This window comes from Hylobates moloch, unplaced genomic scaffold (genome assembly GCF_009828535.3).
Source record: "Hylobates moloch isolate HMO894 unplaced genomic scaffold, HMol_V3 SCAFFOLD_9, whole genome shotgun sequence".
In the NCBI taxonomy this organism is placed as follows: domain Eukaryota; kingdom Metazoa; phylum Chordata; class Mammalia; order Primates; family Hylobatidae; genus Hylobates; species Hylobates moloch.
In genome coordinates, this window is record NW_026652284.1 from 4,817,289 (window position 1) to 4,841,094 (window position 23,806).

The following is a 23,806-nucleotide window of genomic DNA, read 5'->3' on the forward strand; positions in this document are numbered from 1 at the left end:
AATGAGAGAGTAAAAAGATCTGTGTCATCAAAATCACTATGGTTGGGTCTCTTTATTTTAGCAGCTTAGCTTCTACCCTAACAGATACAGAAACTAGTGCCAGAAGTGGGGTGCTACCAAAACGAAAAACTAAAATGTACACCACTGGCATAGCAGTTGGTGCAGGAGGTGAGGGTCTAGATGCTGCAGGTTTGGAAGCTGTTCACTCTTGCTGTGTTTTGGAAATTTTGGTAGACCTGTCCCCTGAGATAACTTGGAAAGCAGACCACTTTCCTATCCACTTTCTGGACTTTGTCTCACCAGGAATCTGCTGGAAAAACTCAGAGTGTTGGCTGCTCTTTGTTGCTTTTAGCAAAATACAAAAGAGAGAAATTCAGGTGAGAACCCATGGCTTTGTAAACAGGTATAGAAGAAAATTGACTTTGGTTAAGAGAAGCTTACAAGCTGACACCTGCAATCTAAATTGATTTAAAATCCAGAAGTCTGGAATCGCACAAGATTAGAAAAGCCATCTGCTCCTGTATCCCAGGCAGCAGGAGGTGCACAGGTCTCTAGGTGCCTCCTTAGCTTCCATGAGCTGAGCAGGAGTGCTGCCTCCCTACCAAGCCTACTGTTTCGGAAGGCCTTGGGGAGACACCATGAAATAAAAAGAGAGAGGTTGCACCAAGTTAAATAGTGTTGCCTTGTAATTAATATCCACCTGGAACTTGTGAATGTAACCTTATTTTTTAAAAAAGGGTCTTTGCAGTTGTAATCATGCCATAATGAATTAGGATGGACTCTAAATCCAATAGGACTGGTGTCCTTATAAAAAGGAAGAAACTTGGACACTGAAACAAGAAAGAAAGCCATGTGAAGATGAAGGCGGAGATTTCAAGGATGCTGGCAGGAGCCAAAGAACATCAAGACTCCTAGAAACCAGCAGAGGCTGGGAAGAGCAAGGACCGGAACCAGCAGAGGCTGGGATGAGCAAGAAGCGGAACCAGCAGGGGCTGGGATGAGCCAGGAGCGGATTGTCCCCTAGAGCCTTTGAGGGCACATGGCCCTGCCAACACTTTGATTTCTGACTTGTAGCCTCCAGAACTATAAGAGGATCACTTCCTGTTGTTTTAAGTCACCTAGTTTGTGGCACTTTATTACAGCAGCTCTTGAGAACTAGTGCAGAAGCGTAGACCTGGTCAACCAAGAAAGCCTGGAAACAGAAAGGAGACTTGGTCCATTTAAAATCATGACTGTAAGCAGATTGGGGGGATGGTTACTTGCACATGGAACAGACAGGGAGCAAATACATTTTGAGGGGCTGTTACTGTCCAAAAACGTGCCACAAGCGGGGCCTACAAAAGCCTGTGATGATCTTCAAAACTATATCTGGGCCGGGCGCAGTGGCTCACGCTTGTAATCCCAGCACTTTGGGAGGCCGAGGCGGGCGGATCACGAGGTCAGGAGATCGAGACCACGGTGAAACCCCGTCTCTACTAAAAACACAAAAAATTAGCCGGGCGTGGTGGCGGGCGCCTGTAGTCCCAGCTACTCAGAGAGGCTGAGGCAGGAGAATGGCGTGAACCCGGGAAGCGGACGAGGGGGCTGGGATCTGACCTTGGCCCCGGCACTCCAATTAGGGTGAGAGGGACGGACCCCCCCTCAATCTAAAAAAAAAAAAAAAAAAAAAAACTATATCTGGAGAAGGTGGCTGCAAAATCTGTGTATTGCCCAAGGAGTGTAGCATCCTACGCTTGCTTCAGATGAGCCGTGAGGGGTGCTGCACAAGGAAGGGCCTTCCAGGGCACAAAGCCAGGGGACACAGGATGACAAGCCCTGGAAGTGCTTCAGAGAGCAGGGCCAGGGCTCCCTGTGGGGTCACCAAGGAGCTCACCCTGCTGCCAGGGCGGGGAGTCTTTGTGATAATTCCTGCTCGGAAGGATTTTAAAGGGAGCCTTGGGGCATCATGAACTGCTCTGTTTCTCTCATTCCCTTTTGAAGCTGGGTCTTTATGCAGCACCCTCTGCCAGCCCAAGCCCTGCACGGTGGCGATGTGTCTGGCGAGGTGTTCAGATGACTGTCCATTGGATGCTTGATGTGATTATTAATATCAAGTGTCACCTTGAATTGAAGGATGAAAAGCATTGTTTCTGGGTGTGTCTGTGAGGGTGTTGCCAGAGGAGATAAACACTGGAGTCAGTGGACTGGGAGAGGCAGACTCATCTTCAATCTTGGTGGGCACCATCCAATGGGCTGCCAGTGCAGCTAAAAAAAGTAGGTGGAAGAAAGTGGAAGAAGCTGGTTTGCTGAGTCTCCTGGCTTTCATCTTTCCTCCCACGCTGGATGCTTCCCGTCCTTGAACATCAGACTCCAGGTTCTTCAGCTTTTGGACTGTTGGACTTACACCAGTGGTTTGCTGGGGGCTCCTGGGCCTTTGGCCACAGACTGAAGGCTGCACTGCTGGCTTCCCTGCTTTTGAGGTTTTGGGACCTGCACTGATCCAACCACTGGCTTCCTTGCTCCTCCGCCTGCAGACGGCCTATCGTGGGACCTCACCTTGTGATCCTGAGAGTCAATTCTCCTTAATAAACTCCCTTTCATATATACATAGATCCTATTAGTTCTGTTCCTCTAGAGAACCCTGACTAATACAGCCACCTACCTCTGGGCTTTTGTTATAAGAGAAAGAAATAAGCCCCAATTTTGTTTAATCCACTGCTTAATGAGATTTGTGTGTGTGTGAATCTCAGCCAAACAGCACTCTACCTGGTGCAGACCCCCAGGAGGGAGGCCAGCAGCCGAGGCTGGCTCAGCGCCAGGGTGCCCAGAGAGCAATGGCAGATGAGGCCAGGATCAACACCTTCCCCTGCCCACTCTTCTCGGCAAACTTTCCACTTGAGTCCCAACCCCTAGGGCACTGCCTGACTTGGGGCCACCCTCTGGGAAGCCCCGGGTGGCTTGTGCTAGGGTGCTTGCCACAGTGCTGAGCTGAAAAGTCCAGGTGTCTCTTGGGGAGGGGCACATGCTTTCTCAAGACGAGACATCACTGTGGTCCTGCTGGGGTTTCAGCCAGGCTCTGGAATCTGAAGCCCTCCTAGTTCCCCTAGACTGAGAGCCCCCAGTCATGTGCATTTCCCATCACTGCTTTGGACAAGGCTCCAAGGTCCTATATGGCATGGGACCTATGTGTCACGGTGGCCACACTATCCCTACAAGCCACCCACAGTTATATCTTTAGAAAATGACCTGTTCCAAAGTCTCTTACCAGTGGGTTCTCTGATAGGTGCTGCTGGAGCATACTGAACCTGAACTCCACCCGAACATCAGCAGTCTGCTTGCCATGCATATACTGGGCCCTTATTAGTGTTTTTCAGGCCTCTGTCCTCCTCTTTTTCCCCATCAGTGGCCTCTCCCTGGCTTTAGTATGTAGCAGAGGCTTTACAAGTCTGGTTCTACAGGACACACGTGGGGTAGTGGCTGGTGAGGCATGATGCGGAGGAATAACGTTGGGTAATTTAATCAACTGTCATACATTCACACCTACACTGTGCCTAGCTTCATGCCAAGCATGTTACAGGGATCGTCTCATTGCACGTTCCCCGCCAGCCTGGGCAGGTGGACAGCACCCTCAGCCCTACCTCACAGATGAGAAAACGAAGGCTCAGATCAGTTAAGAGGGTTGTTGTAGCTACCAGCAGGCACGCTGCTGGGCCAGGATTTGAGCCAAGCTGCAGCATTTCCTCCTGGGGCTGTTAGTGGTCTTCCCAGTAAAGAGTCTATAAGGGACTGGAAAGTAGTGTATTCATTACAACAATATTAATACATGTCTATTATAGACAACGCAGAAAACACATACATACAAAACACAAAGACAGAATGAAATGACGGTAAAATGTCAGTCAAATCCTTCTAATTACAAACATGCACACACACACACACACACACACAAACACACAAACACGAATTCATGCAAAGCCAAAGTAAGAACATGCTACATACAGTTTTGCCATCTGCTTTTTCTTCAAATTCGTAATATTTCGTGTTCATCTTGCCACATTATTACTCTTTTAAGTATAATTTTTATGGTTGGGTCATAAAATTTGGTTTATGGCTAGTACCATAGTTTGTATATATTTCTTTAGAAATAAATTAGGTTCTTCCCTCTTTTTCGACCATGACAAACACAGCCAAATTTCAATCTTTGTACACATCAATAATTATTTTCTTAGAACAAATTACCAGAAGTGAATATCACAAGTAAATGGTTTTGTGGGCTCTGTAAATGTTGTGTATCTGGTGTGCCAAATTATCTTCCCCAAAAGGTTTATCAATCTACATCCCCACCAGCAGTGTCCGAAATTGCTCTTTTATTCCCTCCTGATGGAAACTAAATTTTTTCTCTTTGAATTGCAGTCACCAAACGTGAAGCAAAAGTATGTCTACTTGGGGATTTATTTTTCCTTATCCTGCTCAGAGTGTTGCTTTTCCCATCTGCCTCATGCTTTTCATCAGTTCTGGAACATTCTCAGCTCTTGCGGCTTTGAATATTGCCTCTTCTGAGTTGCTCCAGGCTCTCCTCCGGGACCTCCTGTCTGGTAGACATTGAATGTGCTCCTCCTTTTGTCTGAGCCTTGAAGCCCCTCTGTCTGATTCCTGAATGGTTTCTTTAAATCACTAATTCCACTTGGCGGTCAACGTGTCCGCTTCGTTTCATTTTGTTTAATTTCTGTGGTTCTACTTTCTTCCCTTTCAGATCCCCCTGCTATATTTTTCTCATAATGTCGTGTTCTTGCTTTATGGTGTCTTTTCTTCCCTTTATCTCTTGAAATACTTTAAACACACTTATTTTAACGTGCCTTTGAAGTTGTCCTATTTTCTGTGCTTCCCAGAGTGTAATTTATCCCTTTCATTACTTCTGCTATTTCTTCCATGGGGCCTGAGTCTTGGCTCTCCCCGTGGCGTAGGCCAAGCCCGGACCCAGGCCCTGCTCATTGGCCCAGCGACCCCAGGAGCCCCCGGCTTCTGGTGCTTTCACGGCTCCGGTTTCCTCTTCCTTTCTGGGACCCTGGAATTTTGCTTTCTTGCTTTTAGCCTTGGCATGTGTATGTGCATGGCAGTGTGTGTGAGCTTGCATGTGTGTGTGTGTGTGTGCACTTTATGGTGTATGCTGTGTTGTGACGGTGGCTCTCCGTGCCAGCTCGGCCTCCCATCTTAAATAAAAGTCTCACTCAAAAATTACTTACTCATCAACTAATAATAATAGCAATGATGGTAATTTAATGTGTCTCTGAGGTTCCAGGAGACTTTATAGCCCTTATCACAGTCACAGCTCACACTAGTGGGTGTTTAAATAGCACATGTGATCTTATTTAATTCTTTGAATAAACTTTGTCATTATCCCCATTTTACAGATAAGAAAACTGTGGAAGAGATGGGAAAAATGAATTGGCACTGTTGGAGATTACACAAAGGGCTGGTGAGAGGGGCAGGCTGCGAAACCCGACCCTGCTCTCTGCCCGAGCGTGCACTCAAGTCCTGGAGTGGGAGGCACTGAGGTAGGCACCTCCAGCTTCTGCAGTGCTGAGGGGAGCCTTGTTCTTCTTCCTTCGCAGGACGGGAGGCCAAGGGGCTGGGATGGCAGGTGCCTTGAACAGCGAGCTCCTGGAGTTGGCCAATAACAGAGTGGAGGTGCAAATCCAGGTATGTCTGGTTCCACCACCCACCGACTGCCTCCCAAATGCACAGATGTGTCTGTGCTCAAACACACACATTTACAAACACACACAGGTTGCCCCACGGTGAGAGCTGCTCACCTAAGGGAGCTGGAGAAAAGCTGTGCTGGCCTCACAATGTTGCCGGCCTGTGGCCCTGTGCCTGTCCCAGAGCCTGGGCTGTGGACGTGATGACAGAAGACATCCCGACCCCACTACAAAGCATCCTCACACGTCTGTCCCTGGGTTAAGCAGGGCACACACTCCTCTCTAACCAGAACACTGCCAAGCAAAGGGCTGCCCCAGCTGCTCCGAGAAGCCGCACGCACGAAGCTGCAGTAAGCTCAAACCCAAGGGGGGAAAGCCCCTCACCCCACAAAGGAGTCTGCCTGGTTTCCACGGGTAATGTTGCACAAGGCCATTTTTTACTGGAGAAGTGTTGAGGCTCCATTTTCTTAAGTTCTAATTGTGCAGAGAACCAGGACAAGGCAGCAGGGAGCAGCGAAAGATAGGTGTGCCCTGCCCCAGGAGAATGTTTGTGCTATGGTCCGAACGTTTGCACACTCCCTGCCAAAATTTATGCATTGAAATCTTTTTATTTTTGAAATGGAATCTCACTCTTGTTGCCCAGGCTGGAGTGCAGGGACACCATCTTGGCTCATTGCAACCTCCGCCTCCTGATTTTAAACAATTCTCCTGCCTCAGCCTCCCAAGCAGCTGGGACTACAGGCACGTGCCACCACGCCCAGCTAATTTTGTATTTTTAGTAGAGATGGTGTTTCACCATGTTGGCCAGGCTGGTCTCGAACTCCTGACCTCATATCATCCACCCGCCTTGGCCTCCCAAAGTGCTGGGATTACAGGCGTGAGCCACTGCACCCGGCCATACATTGAAATCTGAACCCCGAAGGGATGGTATGACAAAGTGGGCCCTTTGGGAGGTGATGAGGTCATGGGGGTGGAGCCTCATGAACGGGACAAGTGTCCGTAGAAAAGAGCCCCGAGAGAGACCCCTGACCCCTTCCACCACATAAGGACACAAAGAGAAGTCACCATCTGTGAACCAGGAAAGGGGTCCTCGCCAGACCCTGAATCTGCCTGAGCTTTGACCCTGGACTTCAGAGGCTCTAGGACTGTGAGAAAGAAATTTCTGCTGTAGGCAAGCCACCAGTCCTGGTATTTTGTTACAGCAGCCTGAGTGGGCCAAAACTGTGGCTGGTGATGATGCCAGGTATGCGTCCTGCAACAGTAGAAGGTGAGAGAGGCAAGTATACCGAGGTCTTGGGGGAACACAGCTAGCTATCAACTTCAGTCCTCACTCTGTGGCTGCCAACACAGTCTTTGAGGTCAGTAGAAAGAATCTAACACCCGTGGCTCTTCTTCCCAGAAACCTCCTTCTTTCAGCCCTGTCCCCCTAATGCCCAGGCATTCCCATGGCCTCCCTCTCCCTGACTGTTGTTTAGAGATCGTGGTCCTTTGGGATCGACCCTGATGAGGCATGGGTTGCCCTGACTGTGCTAGATTTAGGGAATCTTTTATCATACCTCATTTTGGGGTCAGCTTGGGATTCAAAGAACCAAAAGGTAGCAGAAGGATTTGAGAAATGCTTAAGGAGTGAAACTGCCATGACTTGGTGATGATCAAAGCTGGGGAGGCATCCGTGGGAAGAAGACTTCGGCTTGGTCTTTGTCTTGGCTAACCACTGCCCCCCAGGTGAATTCTGGTGACATTGAAGGCTTTATCTGCCCATGGTCGTAGCTGAGGGCCACAGGGCTAACGTCTTCCTTTGATACCCCTCCACACCCTCTGGTTCCCTCAGAGAGAAAGTTTCTTCCTCTGGCTTCCATGAGAACTGGGCCCTTTCTCTGGCCCCAACCCAGGCAGCGGGAGCTGATTCCCACATCCAAGCCCTAAGCTAAGGTCCTTCTGATATTGCAAAGATATCCCAGAACTGTGGGATCCTGAGCTGCAAATGCCCCAGATGGCTGAAGCGCTCTTAACTGTACTCCATTTAACAAATTCACTGGACTGACCCACTACAGACCATACCACCACCCTGTGCTCACCCCGCCCTTCCAGTGGCCGGCTGTTTGGCAGTCAGCCTGTGCCCTTCTGCTCCCACCAGAAAGTACAGCTCATCGTGAAGCGTTGAATAAGATGTAGGTCTCATTCAAAAGACCCCCCCCCAAAAAAAAAGATACAGTGAGCTCCTTACCCCTGGAACCTATAAATGGGACTTTATTTGGAAATAGGGTCTTTGCAGATGTAAACAAGTTAAGAAGGGTCCTACTGGATTAGAGCGGACCTTAATCCAATATATACGACTGGTGTCCTTATGAGAAGACACACAGAGACAGCTGCATGGCACTGTGCATGGTAGTGTGTGCATGACAGTGTGTGTGAGCTTGTGTGTGTGTGTGTGCTTTACGGGGTATGCTGTGTTGTGAGGGGGGCTCTCTGTGGTGTGACTGGTGTCCTTATATGACTGGTGTCCTTATAAGAACAGGAGAAGACACACAGAGACAGCCGCACACAAGGAGAAGGCCATGTGAGTGTGGAGATGGAGACCGGGGTGATGTTTTTACAGCCAAGAAACAGAAAGGATTGTGGTAGAGGGACATGGAACAGATTGGAGCCTCCGGAAGGAACCAACCCAGCAGTCCAGGGAACTTCTTCACTTGGACTTCTGGCATCTAGAACAAATATCTGTTGCTCTAAGCCTCCTGGTTAGTGGTACCTGTTAGGGCAGCCCCAGGAAGCTAATGCACCAACCCAGAGTCCTCTGTTTTGTTCCCAAACCTACTTATACCAGTTGCCTTTGTTATTGTAATGAGGTAATTGAGTTAAACATTACATAAGCCCATCACTGTAAGTATGAAAAGAGAGCTGCAGCTCTGAAAACCACATCAACTGCTTTGGAAAGAATAGATAAAGGTAAGTTCTTAAATCTATTGCAGTTGAATTAGGTTGGCAAGTCAACCATGAAAGATTGGAAAATAAATCATATGAATCTAAAAGGATTCTAACCTCAGATTATTTTATATATGACTTCAGGTTCTCAGTACACCCCAAAGAAACCTAAACTAGAAATGAAAGGTTGAATATTACGAGTGTGTTTTATGAGAGGGAGAGAGAGATTGGAATTCCAATCAGGGGAACTGTTCTCAAAGAAAAGGGCTTTGCCTTATACCAAATGACTAACAAAATGACACCGTGTTATATGTTTCATGTTAAAACGAAAATATTTATGGCACCCGTCTTGCATTTTTTTATGTTTCCCCACTTTGTCTAACTTTCACTTAACCAAATAACCCAGTTATGTCAGTTTAGAGGGTTTTTCTCAACATCCAAGCTCTTTCCCCAAAGTCTGGGTATGCTTTGAAAAAAAAATCCTAAACAAATGGAAGAGGGAAAAAAAGAACTTAGATTCTTGGCGTCTGTGTATTTGGCCACACTTGTGAGCACCCCATAGCTGTCCTCCAAATTCTACTTCCTATTATTATTTAGTGATGTCGTTCACCAGTTACTGTTATTTCCTGGCTGTGGAGATTTCCTCCTCAGCTGCCAGTTCCCTGAAGGCAGGGCCCTATCACGTAGCTTGTTCACGTAAGAGTCCTTCCCTGCTCAGTATTTGTAAACATAAGCTTACGCTTTAGGCACCGTCTCAGGTTCCATTGGCCACCTTCATCTCCCCTCTCTCTTGGTCAGTGTCCCCAGCCCATTAAGTTGTCCCTCCAAGATAAGACTTGGATAAAATGTCACAATACTGAGTGATGGGTGGGTCTGGCTTCCCCTATAGCTGCTGGAAGAGCAATGACAGCATTCAAGGAACTGTGGAAATTAGCTCCCAATGGACAATGGGAGGCCTGAGGGACAGATAGGTCCCCACCCCTGCTCCTCTTCACAGACGTCCCCAAGGTAACATCTCCCTTTGCGAATCTTCCAGAGAAGGCCGACGTGCTGAGCAAACACACCTGTCAGCTTCTTTGCGGCTCTTTCTCACGCCTGCTAGTTTGTGACTCTTTGTGGAAGACGGAAGAGCAAGGTCACGCACCCCAGCACCAGCTCTGCACTTTCTCCTGCCTCGCCTCCGTCTACCGCTCACCTGCCACCCTGGGCTTGCGCCTTCCAAATCCAGGATCGGCATTCGAACCCTTGCTTCAGGCTCTGCTTTCCAGGTGATGCAAAGATTCATGTAAACGGTTTGATGGATGTTGCAGAGACAAATGCAAGTGCTCAGCCAGGTCTGCAGCTCCAGAAACATCTCAGGAAGGAGTGAAAAGAGGTCACTGTGAAAGCAAATCCAGCTGGTGGTTATGAGAATGTGGAATGTGGGGGTGATGGAGCTCTGCTTCTACTGACTCTTCAGAAGGTTCCCAGGAATCCACGGAGTCCCAGAGTCTTCAGGAAAAGAAGGATCTTGTGAGGTCATGTTGTCCAGTTCCCATCTGACAGAAAGAATCCATTCCACCATCCTAGAAACCCAAATATTCTTCATGATCAAAAGCACTCCTGAAATCCAGGCATCTCCACCCTATGGCATCTTTCTTTCTGTTGTGATTGAAGTTCTCCCCACTGTCCTCCTGACTCAGTCCCTCCTTATATGTAAAAGCCATGGTCACCTGCCTGTGTTTGGTTTCCGTTACCTGGCACACCATGGCAAAGCCACTGCTCGAGGTCGACACAGGCACTGGGGCCAATCCCATTCCTTGCTATGCCTGACGCCCTTCCGTGCCTGACGCCCCTCTGTCATCTCTTTGCACAGCTGTGACCTGCATTGTCTCCACTAACGACAGCATCCTTAACCCGGACACTGACCCAGCAAGTGGCAGCCCACGCTCGCTGGCCGGGTCCAAGTTTTAAGTAAAGAAGCCATTTGTTCCCAGGCTGATTTTTATCAAGGCTCGTCTGTCTTCCAAATTAGGGCTGAGTCATTTATAAAGCATGTGAGTGTTTGGATGTTAGCAGCAAACATTCATCCATTTTAGAATAAATGATTAAAAAGGCACTCATTAAATTCCTCTGTTGACTGATGCCAAGGCCCCAAGAATGGATTGGCCTGTTGGCTTCTGGCTGGCCTGACTGCCGTCCCACCTACTGAGAACTCACGTAGACTCTGGACAGAAAATTCCTGCTCGAGGGGACACCCTGATGGAAGATAACAGGAAGGATGGTGCGCAGGCCTGTTCCGCCAATATTACAGCACAGTTATCCACCTTCAGAGTGGCCGCACCCAACAGACCCTTGGTGAGGGGGAGGACAACCCCTTCTCCCCCTCCAAAGATCTAGGGACAATGTGTGGCATTCCTTCCCGTGGGCATGGGGAATGTTTAACTCAAAAGTCAAGGGAATAATTCAATAATTACTCAAAATTAAGTATTCCAGTCCTGATAAGAATGGCGCTCTGTGCCCAACTCCAGAAATACAAGAATTGGCAAGACTCTCCTGTGGCCCCTGCCTTGGAAGGTAGAAGGTAGAAGATTATACACAGACAGGTAAACCAACTCCCAAACAGAACGGGGAGCTTCAGACCACAGGCTCTGCCCCTTTGCTGGCCAGCAGGTGCAGAGCGAAGGAGCTTCTGCTGTCCTTGCCCCCAGCAAATGTCCATCCTCACCACAAGGGAACAAACCATGCCCAATGCCACCTTGGGGGCACTGGTGCCCCTTGAATGTATCCTCTCTAGGATCCTTGGCCCCACCCACCTGTTTGCCATCTCTGAAGATCCTTCTTAATGTCTTTAATTTGGACGGCTCTGACAGCTCCCCATGCCTGGCCTGAGAAAATCGCACACTCCTCTGCACGCCATTTAACAGGTCACAGCATGAGTTTCCCGGGCCCTCCTTCCATTAAAAAAACATTAAAACATATATATTACAATGGCATTGGTATAAACAGGAATCTATTGATTTATATACCAAAAACATTTTTCCGCAACCTAAAAGTTCATATGTTTCCTTTTGATTTTAAAAGCAATTAAAACATCTCATGAGTCCTGAAATCACTGTGGGCCCGAGGCACGGAGCCACCATACCCGACAGTGAAGGGGGTCTGGGTCAGTCCTCTCTGCAGCCGTCCAGCCCCAGGTTCCCCCTGGGAGCTGCCCTTCCGGGCCTCCCTGCCTGTGCTGCTGCTGCTCCTGCGCCCTCAATGCTGCCCCATCCTTCCCTGCCACGAAACGTCCTACAAAGTTGTTAAGCCCTGGACCTAGTGTGATGCTCCCAGGCCCTGGAGGCAGCATCTGCTCATCTTCTTTGCCCTCTGCCACCACTCTGACCCCCTGCAAGCCCAAACAGACGACAGTGTCTTCCTGGCCAGGTGACGGGATCCTGCATTCATCCCACAAACGCCTCCTGGGCACTGCCTGTGGGGATGCAGGAAGGATCTAATAAATGGCCTGGCCGATGCTTTGTATGTTCTGGAGACTCTTTGAAGTATTTTGCGTATGCTGTTTCGGTTCATCCCACACTGTAAAACCCCGAGGAGGTCTTTCTGATTGGACATGAGTCACCAGGTACCTCAGTGGGTAATGACATCGCTGAGATGCCCACGCAGGCATTCTAGGTCCAGGGTGGGTGCTCTGGCCCCTGCCCTGTCCTGCCTCTCACAACTGTCCTCTAAGATGAGAAGTATCACTCCTATTTTGGAAACAGGGAAATTAGGCCAATGAAGATCACACATTCACCTAGCAATGGAGCTGGGTTCAAGCCCAGGACAGTCAGAGGTCAGGCAAGCACGGTGGGTTCTGCTCAAGTGGTGATAAGTAGGCACTGTCGCATAATGAGATGTCCCAACGTGCGACACGACCTGGCTGCCTCTCCCACACTTTAGGCTTTGGAGGCCTCGGGTCAGAGCCAGAGATCCATGTTCTTTGTGAGCACAGACAGTGGCCGTGAGGACAAGGCTGTCCTCAGACACTAACGGCACCAGACAGTCTATTCGATGCTACACCCAGAGGCCCCGCCGGGAAGCTCTGCAGGGCACCTGCCTCGGGGCGCTGAGCAAACATTATCTTTCCAACTGTGGCTCTGCTCACATGCTTGAGATGTCAACCTTATTGGTTCTCCGGGTGACGGCCTCCACCAAATGGGAGCTGACGGGCAGTTGGTGGGGCTAGAAGACGCCAAGAGACCCGCTGGCCCCGGTTCCGCGCCTCCCTCGCAGCATCTGCTCTCCTGCTAGGATTGCTCCCAGCCATTCCAATCTGATTCATTGAAATGAAACCATTTCCACGGAATTTAATTTAAAGACTCACCTGAAAACATTAGGGTTGATGCTGATGGAAGGTTTTTAGCCGAACGCTGACATGAGATGGGAGAGGGAAACCAGAAATTCTCATTATTGGCTAATGTTCCTGGGGTCCCTGGGGTGAAGGAAGGCAGGGGGGCTTCCCCGGGGCCGTTGCAGGGTGTTCCTCTTAAAGGATGAAACCAGAGCGAGTACAGAGGTCTCGCTGCAAGTGCGGGCTCTAGTCACACGGCCGTTTGCCAGCTGTGTCCTCGGCAAGACCCTCCCGCTCGCTGAGCCTCAATTTCTTCCTCTCTGCTAAATTAACATGTCCTTACTCCCGGGATGAGACGAGAGGGTGCTTGCCAGGCACAAGGCACGGTGCTAGCCCAGAAAGTCCTCCCTGGAGTCAGTTCTTCTTTGTATTATTATTCCAAGTCCCAACATAGTTTAAGCTCAACATTATCCTTAAAAGAATCACTGGTTTTTAGCTTAGATTTTTAGCACAAACCCAGCGACGGCTCCTTGCAAGGATGAAGTGACTTACGCGAGGCAAGGCAGGGGGTAAGTGTCCCAGAGCCCGGCTCGTTATTAAGCAGGGAGCTCTCACCGTCTGGAGGTGCAGAGGGCTGGGGCTGCTGCCGTGGCTGCCGTGCACCGAGCCAACTCTGCATCAGGAGGCAGGTGCCGTTATCATCCCATTATTTACAGATGGGGAAACTGAGACTCAGTAAAATGATATAATTTTCCAAGTCCATAGCATTCGTAAGAGCTGGATCCAGTACCCAAAGGACTATAAATCATGCTGCTATAAAGACACATGCACACGTATGTTTATTGCGGCACCATTCACAATAGCAAAGAGTTGGAACCAACCCAAATGTCCAACAACGATAGACTGGATTAAGAAAATGTGGCACATATACACCATGGAATACTATGCAGCCACAAAAAACCAAACACCGCATGTTCTCACTCATAGGTGGGAATTGAACAATGAGAACTCATGGACACAGGAAGGGGAACATCACACTCCGGGGACTGTTGTGGGGTGGGGGGAGGGGGGAGGGACAGCATTAGGAGATATACCTAATGCTAAATGACGAGTTAATGGGTGCAGGAAATCAACATGGCACATGGATACATATGTAACAAACCTGCACATTGTGCACATGTACCCTAAAACCTAAAGTATAATAAAAAAAAAAAAGAGCAGGATCCAGAACTTAAAACTGGACAGTTTGACCCCGGTGAGCCTGCTTTTACCACATCCGTTCTCCTGCGTGGCTCCTTCACCGCAGCACTGCCGGCATTTGGGCTTGGGTCATTCTTAGTCACAGGGACTGTCTTGTGCACCAGAACCATCAGACTTGGTCTGTAACCAACAGGTATGGTCTACAGCTAGCAGACACTGTCTGTAACCAGTGGGCTTGGTTTGCAGCTGTTTATACAATTTCCCCTCACTCCAGTCATGATTCAAATCACTGGGCAGGGAGAGCTTGATCCAGTGACTGTAGGTTCTGTGGTTGTACCTAGATGATGTGAGAGGCCAGATCTTTGTAGTATTATTTCAAGTCCCAACATAGTTTAAGTTTAAGTGGAAACCTCCAGGGACCCTTTCAGCCTCCACTGCAGGAGGGCAGGGCTGCACACTCGCAGGGAAATAATTCCCATGGGGGGATTGTATTGTTTGCCTACAGTTTTGCTCTCCCTCCCCCACCTGGCCACGGCTCTCCTGGGGGTGGATACTCAGTCCATCCCACCCTTGTGGGCTTGGATTTGTGACTTGCTTTGGTCCATGAAATGGTGGCAGAACTAACCAAGTGCCAGTTCTAAGCTGAGTCCTTCAGCAGCATTGCACGAGGCCACTTGTCCCTCTAACACCTCTGCCACCTGCCATGAAAGGATCCTGCTCTAAAGTGCACTGAACCCAGAAGGACAGCCACATGGAGCCAACTGGAGTCTGACCCACACCTCCAGCAGAGCCACCTGCAGATCAAGAACAAGAAAATTCCATGTTCACTGTTGTAAGCCTTTGAGATTTGGGGGGTTTTGTTAAGCAGCTTTATTACAAAAATAGCTGACTATCCTTCCCCAGGGGAAATTTAGAAGAGGAAGAGAAGCTTCCCAGACAGAATCTCCCACACACGTCCTCTGCCCTTGCAACTCACCGTCCCCTGAAGGTATTGCTGGTGACTATCATCAAAAAGAGTCACATGTTGCAAAGCTCTTCATGCCCCTTCAAATCTCCACAACCCTCCTGGCGGTGGCTTTGAGTGCTGCTGGCATTGTGCCAGTGAATACATGAAACCAAAACCTGTGCCCTTTCCTCTGCAAGCAGCTCCCTCTGTTGGCCTCAGCCACCCTGGCCCAGAGCCCCTTATCTTGTTCATTCGCCCTGGACACTGCTTGATGCCAAGGGAATGCAATGGGCAAGGCTGAGTTCCACGGGAGATGAGAGGCCAGGCAGGTGCAGAGCAGAGGGCTTTGGAGCTGTGTGGCCACCACGACAGTGCAGAAGGGGAGGGTGGGCCCCCTGCCTGTTCACTCTGCCTGAGCAGGCATCACAGGGAGGGGTACTAAGGAGGAGGAGAAGCCGGTTCTGTCATCCCAGAGCCTCCAGGCTGCTTGAGGAAACAGCCCCACGACAGCAGAGCCCTCCAGGGTCCGCTCTTCACAACACTCACCGCTGTAGGTGGGCAGAGTCCCCATGTGCTCCACCGCCACCTCGGGAGAGGTTCCCATGGGTGTGCATGAATGGACAACTGGGAGCATGAGTCTCCAGGATGGGTGCAGACAGGCACCTCTGCAAGCCTCGATTCCAGGAGCAATGGAGAGGCAAAGTAGCTGCATCTACACCATGTGATATGGTTTGGCTTTGTATCCCCCACCCAAATCTCCTCTCTAATTGTAATTCCCATGTGTTGAGGGAGGGAGGTGATTGGATCAGGGGGTCAGTTTCCCCCATACTGTTCTCGTGTTAGTGAGTGAGTTCTTATGAGATCTGATACTTTTATAAGAGGCTCTTGCCACTTCGTTTTCTCCTCTCTCCTGCCGTCATGTAAGGCATGCCTGCTTCACCTTCTGCTATGATTGTAAGTTTCCTGAGGCCTCTCAGCCACACAGAACTGTGAGCCAATTAAACCTCTTTCCTTTATAAATTACCAGTCCCAGGTATTTCTTTATAGCAGTGTGAGAACAAACTAATAACCCATGTATCCGAAGATTCTAGGGAAGAAGCCTTCCTTATCCATTCCTAGCTCCAGTGACTCTGGCAGTCCTTGGCTTGTGGCTGCATCACTCCCGTCTCTGTCTCCATCTTCCCACAGCCAAGCCCCCCTGTCTGTGCCTCTTCTCCTCTTCTCATAAGGACACTGATCCTAAGCCCACCTTAATGCAGTATGACCTCATCTTAACAAAGCACAACTGCAATGACCCTATTCTTAAATAAGGTGCACTCTGAAGTTCTGGGCGGACATGAATTTCAGAAGGACATGATTCAACCTAGTGCAATGACCAATGGAACCAACAGTGGCTCCACTATTTGAAACTCAAGACAACGTTATGGAGACCTCCAATTTGGCCCCAAATCACCTGCCAGAGGAGGTCCCAGCCACCTGGTTATTTTTCTTCCTGCATCCCTGGCCAACTGTGTTGCCCTGGAACTGCCTGGGACTTCACTGGGTTGGGATACAGCAGTCCCTGGAGGGGGAGGCTTGTCGAATTTGCACTTTGAGTTGGAGAAATGGGCAGAGATATTTCCTTTCATTTATTCATCACAGAGGACTTAGGCAGGGTTTGTTTATCTCCAGAAAGGATGGATTGGAGTCTCTGTCCTCCGCACACTGAGGCAGGCAGTTTATTGCCAAGGAAAACGTCTGAGAAGTGAAGAGCTCGGGCCTTGGGGAGTTCCCTCGTGTCACTCTCATGCCAGATAAGGTGCTCCTGCGTCCACCCTCCTACCTTGGTCCTTACTTACATGAGCCCAACTGGGAATGTGCTCCGTGATTCAGGTCCACTTAATTTCTAGAATGCTCAGGTAGAAACTAATCATTAAAAACATGTAAATTAAGTTACCCCAGGAGCTTAATAGATTAGCCATCGACTTTTTTCCTCCTTTTGGATTCAAACCTTCCAAGGAAATTAATCACCAAGGGCTCAAAATAGCCACCGAGGATTAACGTGCTCTGTTCACAGTCTTGGTGAGTGGGAACTCAGGCCCAGCCCCTCAGAGAGGAGGAAGGATCCCCCCGTCTTCACATTCCCTTTTCCCTCCCAGCAGTCCTCCTGTTGGATTCGATACAGCCGCCCTGGGAGTGGCTGGAAGCCCCTAGCCACCTGACTCTTCCTTCACAGCAGCTACCCGGGAGAAGGGAAAAAATGGTCTGCCACTTGTGACATTGGTAGCTCCCATCCCACTGGGTGGACAGGTCAGCCACACACACTGCAAAGAGGAGGGCCTTCTAAGGCACACAGAGGCATCATTCTTTCCTTCATGTATTCACTCTTGGAGCATTTATTGAGCACCTACAATATACCAGGACCTGCACAGGTGCTGAGCACATGGAGATCAACGAGATCCAGTCCCTGCCCTCAGGGGACAAACATGGAATCACAGCATCTCAGAAGTGTGGCTGGAGCAACCACAGGGCGTCCTGGGAGCCTGACAAAGGAGGTGTGAAAACTGCCTGGAGCAGGCCTGGAGGGCTCCATGGAGGAAGGGACACTTTGAGCTTTTTCTTAAGCACTAGCAAGCATTTGCCAAGCGGAGGAGATGCTCTCCAGGAGGAATGGAGCACAAATATCATGGCGGCTACAGGGACCCTGAGGCCAGCAGACCCGGGTTCAAAGCCAGATGCAGCCTCTGACCAGTTGTGTGTTGACACTGTCATTGGGCAAGTCGCTTGCCAATGTTGACAGAGGGTGGATTGTGGATTATGCAGTAAGTGGAGCCCTTAAGGCTGCAGAAATGAACACACTGGGTGAGGAACGGTGGACAGACATAAATGAATTAATTAATTAAAAAATGGATAGAAGGATGAGTCAGCTGCGTGGTGAGGAGCTCTGCCCTGGGAGTAGTCACAGGACATGGGAGGGATGTTGGCTGCAGAGCGTGCTCAGATTTGCGGCTTAGAACTGCATCCCCAGCAGAAGCCCTGAGGGGCTGAGTTGCCACAGGACAGAGCCGCAGAGCCCTGACCACTTTTCTTCTCTGGGTTGGTGCCTTGGTCCACGGCTCTTCTGGGTGTGGTCTTCTGTCTTTGATCTGAGGCCCTCATGGCAGTGGTCCCCAGGTCTGCCCTCACAAAACTGACATCTGCCTGTGGACACTTTGGCTCCTGGATTCCTTTCCTTTGGCTGACATAACCCATCACCACACAGCGGTCCTACAAAGGACACGTGCTGAGCATTTCCAGAAGAGAGGAGAATCAGTGGCAAGAAACATGGGTGTGCAGCACAGCCAGTAAGGGGGCATGAATGGTTTTATTTTGGAAATTAAAGGAAAGGGCAACTTTGGGACAAGTAGGATAGACAATTTCCAGGTTCAAATCTGTTTGCAAGTTCCTTCCATGACAGGACTGCAGCTGTACTTCTTTCACACGCCCTCACCTGTGCAGCCAGCCCTCACCTGTGCAGCCAGCCCTCACCTGTCCAGTCAGCCTTCACCTGTGCAGCTAGTCCTTAGCTGTGCAGACTTCATCTGTACAGTCAGCCCTCACCTGTCCAGCCAGACCTCACCTGTGCAGCTAGTCCTCCCCTGTGCAGCTAGTCCTCACCTGTCCAGCCAGACCTCACCTGTCCAGCCAACCCACACCTGTGTAGCCAGTCCTCACCTGTGTAGCCAGCCCTCACCTGTCCAGCCAGACCTCATCTGTCCAGTCAGGCTTCTGTGCAGCTAGTCCTCACCTGTGCAGCTAGTCCTCACCTGTATAGTCAGCCCTCACCTGTATAGCCAGCCCTCACCTGTGTAGCCAGCCCTCACCTACCCAGCCAGCCCTCTTCTGTCCAGTCAGCCTTCACCTGTGCAGCTAGTCCTTATCTGTGCATTCAGAGCTCATCTGTACAGTCAGCCCTCACCTGTCCAGCCAGACCTCACCTGTGCAGCCAACCCACACCTGTGCAGCCAGTCCTCACCTGTCCAAGCAGCCCTCAGCTGTCCAGCCAACCCTCACCTGAGCAGTCAGTCCTGACCTGTCCACCCAGTTCTCACCTGTGCAGTCAGCCCTCACCTGTCCAGCCAGCCCTCACTTGTCTAGTCAGCCCCCACGTGTCCAGCCAGCACATTGTCAGTGCTGGGCTCAGACCCAGGCTTAAATTGGCAGCTGTTGACATTACAAGCCTCAAAGTTGAAAGGAGCAGGCAGAGGAAAGGGGCCTCTTTCTTCTCTCTGAGCACCTAAACAGGGGTTACCTGCAGAGGCCTTAGACCAGGTGATGGCAAGAAGCCCACTCTCTGCAGCCCAGGGCTGTCTGCCTCCAGGCCTCTGCACCATGAGCTGTGCAAACAGCAGCTGCGTCTGGCAAGCGTGCGGAGAGTCAGGGCAATGCCAATTTGAGGCAGACGTCTGAAGAAGCTATTTCTAAAACAGCAATTACCAGAAAGGGGAACAAATTACTACTTACTTCAGAGACTTTCACACATGGAGAATCAGGGCCCTACAAAATAATCAGGGCAATGTGTTTGCAAAACTGCATTATTTATATTGAAATATTTCATGGAGAAAGGTCAGGAACAAAAATTGAAGGTTAGCAAGGAATAAAATACCAGGGTCACCGTATCTCCGCAAATTCTGCATGGGGCCCTGATTATGGCCGCATTAGGCACATTTGAAAACTATTACAGAAACGCAGGCTGGTGTCCAACATCAGATTTCTAGGAAAAATGAACTCGGTTGTCCAAACCCAAAGGCAGCCCCATACCTACAACCCATGGAGGGTCAGGCCAGGCCCTGTGGTTATCAGGCCTGGGTGCCACTAGAGACCCCGTCCATTCATCAGACACTTGGCGCCCATCTTACTTTGTTGCCAGCCAGTCGACCAGCTCCTCTGGAGCTCTACCCGGGCACACCAGGACACTGATAGCTGACCAGGTACTGGACAAGTGAGGCAAGGTAGCCAGGGCCAGGGCCAGCAGAACAACCAGGCAGGACCCTGGATTTGGGCTCTGTAAGAGATGTCAGTAGGTGACTCCCCGAGGAAAGGTGAGGCCATAGGAACAGGGCCTCCTCCCTCCACCACACCCTCACCCTGCCTGCACCACCAGCCCTCCAGGGCTCAGTGCCTCAGGTTCTCCCACCTGTCCCCCTGGGCAAAATGCGCTCCCAGGAGAAGACCATTGCTGATGATCATGTGAATATCGCCCTAGGCCTGTGTGTGCACCCCTATTATCTAAGTTGATCCTTGCAGCGCCCTGGCAAGGCTGGGAGGAAGAGGATCCTCGATCTTAGCAGGGCTGCTTTCCAACCTTGCCTGGGAAGCTCCAGGCCTCTGTGGTGGGCGTTCAGCTTGCTGGGGCTGCAGACATTTCCCTCTGTGTCCTCACTTCAGGCACAAGCCCCGGGTCTAGGCAACACTGTCCAGCGCTCAGCTTCTGAGGCTCCAGGGACAATGATGGAGAGAGGGGAGAGCATGTGCGATCTGTTGGTGAATTTGCCCCTTGCCTGCCTGGGCACCTTTTTTCCAGGCACGGAATTAGAGTTAGGCATGGAGCAGCCATTGCCATTTACTCTGGAGATGGCACAGGTCTCTGCTCAGTGGCTCTTAGGGACTCTCTTTCTTATGCCTTTTGGCCTGGACCAAAGTCAGCTTCTAGGCCCCCTCAGCCTGAGAATGGTCCTTATTCTCCACCCAGGCTCCAGCCAGGCCCATCTCTCCTTGTCTTATGAATAAAGCCTCACCCACCCCAAACTGTCCTCATTCATCTTGCACCCAGGCAGGCAGGTCCACCCCCAGCTCTTCTCATTATCCTACAGCTTATCCTGGTCAAGACCTGCCCACCCCACCCCAATCCTGCATGAAGACTTATCACCCGCACAATGGCCCCCACCTCACTCCTCTTCTCCAAACGCCCATGACTCTCAGGGCTTCTCTCACACCAGGCTGTGCCCAGTAGCACACGGCCTGGTTACAAGTGTTGCTTTTGTGCCTAACTTAGGTGAAATCTTCCTGGGGCAGACACCATGGAGCATTTGCTAGTTTACTCATTCATTCATTCTCTAGGCACACTTATGCTCCTCAGGGGCAGGGGTTTTGTTTGTTCTGTTCTCTGATGCATCCTCTGCACCTTGAACAGTGTCTGCCACAGAGAAGGCACTCAATGAATATATGAGGGATTTATCCTTCCATCCGTCCACTCATCCACCACCCATTCACCATCCTTCCATCCAAACATCCACCATCTTTCCATTCATTCATACGTTCATCCATCCATACATCCATCCATCCATTAATCCACCATCTGTCCTTCTACTCATTCATTTATCTACCTTCCCTCTATTCATCTGTCCACACATCCGTCCCCCCATTTACCACCTAGTCACCATTCTTCTATCTATCCATCCATCCATCCATCCATCCATCCGTCTTTCCATCTATGCATCCATCCATCCATCCAATCATCAATAAATCCACCATCTGTCTTTCCATCCATCTATCCAGCTATCCATCCATTCATCCACCATCCTTCAACTATCCATTCATCCATACATCCACCATCTATCTATCTATTCATCCATCCATCCATCCATGCATACATACACACATACATGCACCAAGAGTTCCTGAGGAGCTCTGGGGCAGGTTCTGGCAGAAAGAGGAGGGTCTACAGAAAGGGGACCCTGGTCATCTGTCTCTCAGAAGCTTCTGTGTGGTACGTGGGGCTTTGTTTAGGGCTGAGAACGAGCTCAGCCTCAGAGAAACATATGAGAAAAGGCAAGAGGAAGAAGAGTTACTGAGGCCCAGCTGAGGACAACTCCCATCTGCAACCTCAGCCCCAGAACCGCAGAACAGGAAGGTGTGACCACTGCTAGCTCCATCGTTGGCAAGGCCCAGTGCAGAAAAGTGCCATGCAAGGTCCTAGCATTACATAGCAAGTGAAAATCGTCCTGACAAGTTGAGAGAAAAGCAATGGAAGAAAGGCATTTTTACACAGCAAGTAAAAATAATCACAACAAGATGATGATATGTATTTGCTATGTAATCCCATAATAAGTAAAGAAAAATTTTACTTGTGAGTCATTAGTGTGGATTTTACCATTCGCCTTTATCCTGTGCAATGCCGGTTTTAAATGCAAATGTAAGAGCATTTATCTCATGGACGGAATCACCAAAATTGCACAATTCCTATGGTGTAGCTTGTACATGTATTCCGTTCTCACTAGAACAGTGGAGATGTCGTACTAAGCCAACTCAGCTGTTTTCATTTCCCTTCTTGATCAGGTACATTTACCCTCACTCCCTGCCTCGGGCTTCCTGATGAGCATGGAAGGACGGAAAGGAAAAGGAGCTTGGGCTGCCTCTCTCCCTTTCCTTTTATGTCATATTTTTAGCATAACTGGTTGGCTACACAGGGAGCAACATGAATTAGGACAGATACAAGAGGGCTCCTTGGTTGTTTTTGTTTCTTAGGATGCCAGGGCATTCTTTCTGCTTTTGAAGCAAGTTCTAGTTCAAGTGGAGAGTGTAGCTCTCAGAGCTGTCAAGAGCCTACTTTGTTGCAGACGTAGCACGCTGACCTTGCACCCACTTTCAGTCTTGCTGAGCTCCCACGTATCCTAGAATTCTACACTTATGGGGCCTCATGAATACTGCATGCCAGTGGAGTGGCAAGAAACAGTGGACACATGTCACAGTATCTGCTCTGTCCATGGTCATGCTCCAGGGTCTCATAGGATGCAGCTTACAAAACCCAAATTCAGAAATAAAAAATTATTAAGAATGCGGCCAAAAATTATATGAAAAAAAATCTCAACATCACCATCATTAGAGAAATGCAAATCAAAGCCACAGTGAGATACTATCTCACACCGGTTAGAATGACTATAATTAAAAAGTCAAAAAATAACAGATGCTGGCAAGGTTGCAGAGAAGAAAGAACACTTACACACTGTTGGTGGGAGTGTAAATTAGTTCAACCATTGTGGAAGACTGCGTGGCAATTCCTCAAAGACCTAAAAACAGAACTACCATTCAACCCAGCAACCCCGTCACTAGACCTATTCCCAAAGGAATATAAATCATTCTGTTATAAAGACACATGCACGCCTATGTTCACTGCACCACTAATCACAATAGCAAAGACATGGAATCAACCTAAATGCCCATCAATGGTAGACTGGATTTTTTAAATGTGGTACCTATACACCGTGGAATATTATGCAGCCATAAAGAAGAAGGACATCATGGCTTTTGCAGGAACATGGATGGTGCTGGAGGCCATCATCCTTAGCAAACTCACGGCAGGAACAGAAAACCAAACACCACGTGTTCTCACTTAAAGTGGGAGCTAAATGATGAGAGCACATGGAGACGTGAAGGGGAACAACACACACTGGGGCCCATGAGAGGGTGGAGGGTGGGAGGAGGGAGAGGATCAAGAAAAGTAACTAATCAGTACTAGGCTTAATACCTGGGTAATGAAATAATCTATACAACAAACCCCCATGACACAAGTTTACGCATATAACAAACCTGCACAGATACCCCTGAACTTAAAATAAAACTTAAAAATTAAAAAAAAAAAGTGAATTTCAAGATGGCCATAAAGAAGCATTAAACCATGCCAGAGGCTCTTCTAGGGGCCTTGTGCGATTGCACCGCTTGTATGTCCGTCACGTTAGCCAGTGTAACACCAGTGGTTTGATCACAGGTCCTGGAGGGGTCCAAGCCTTT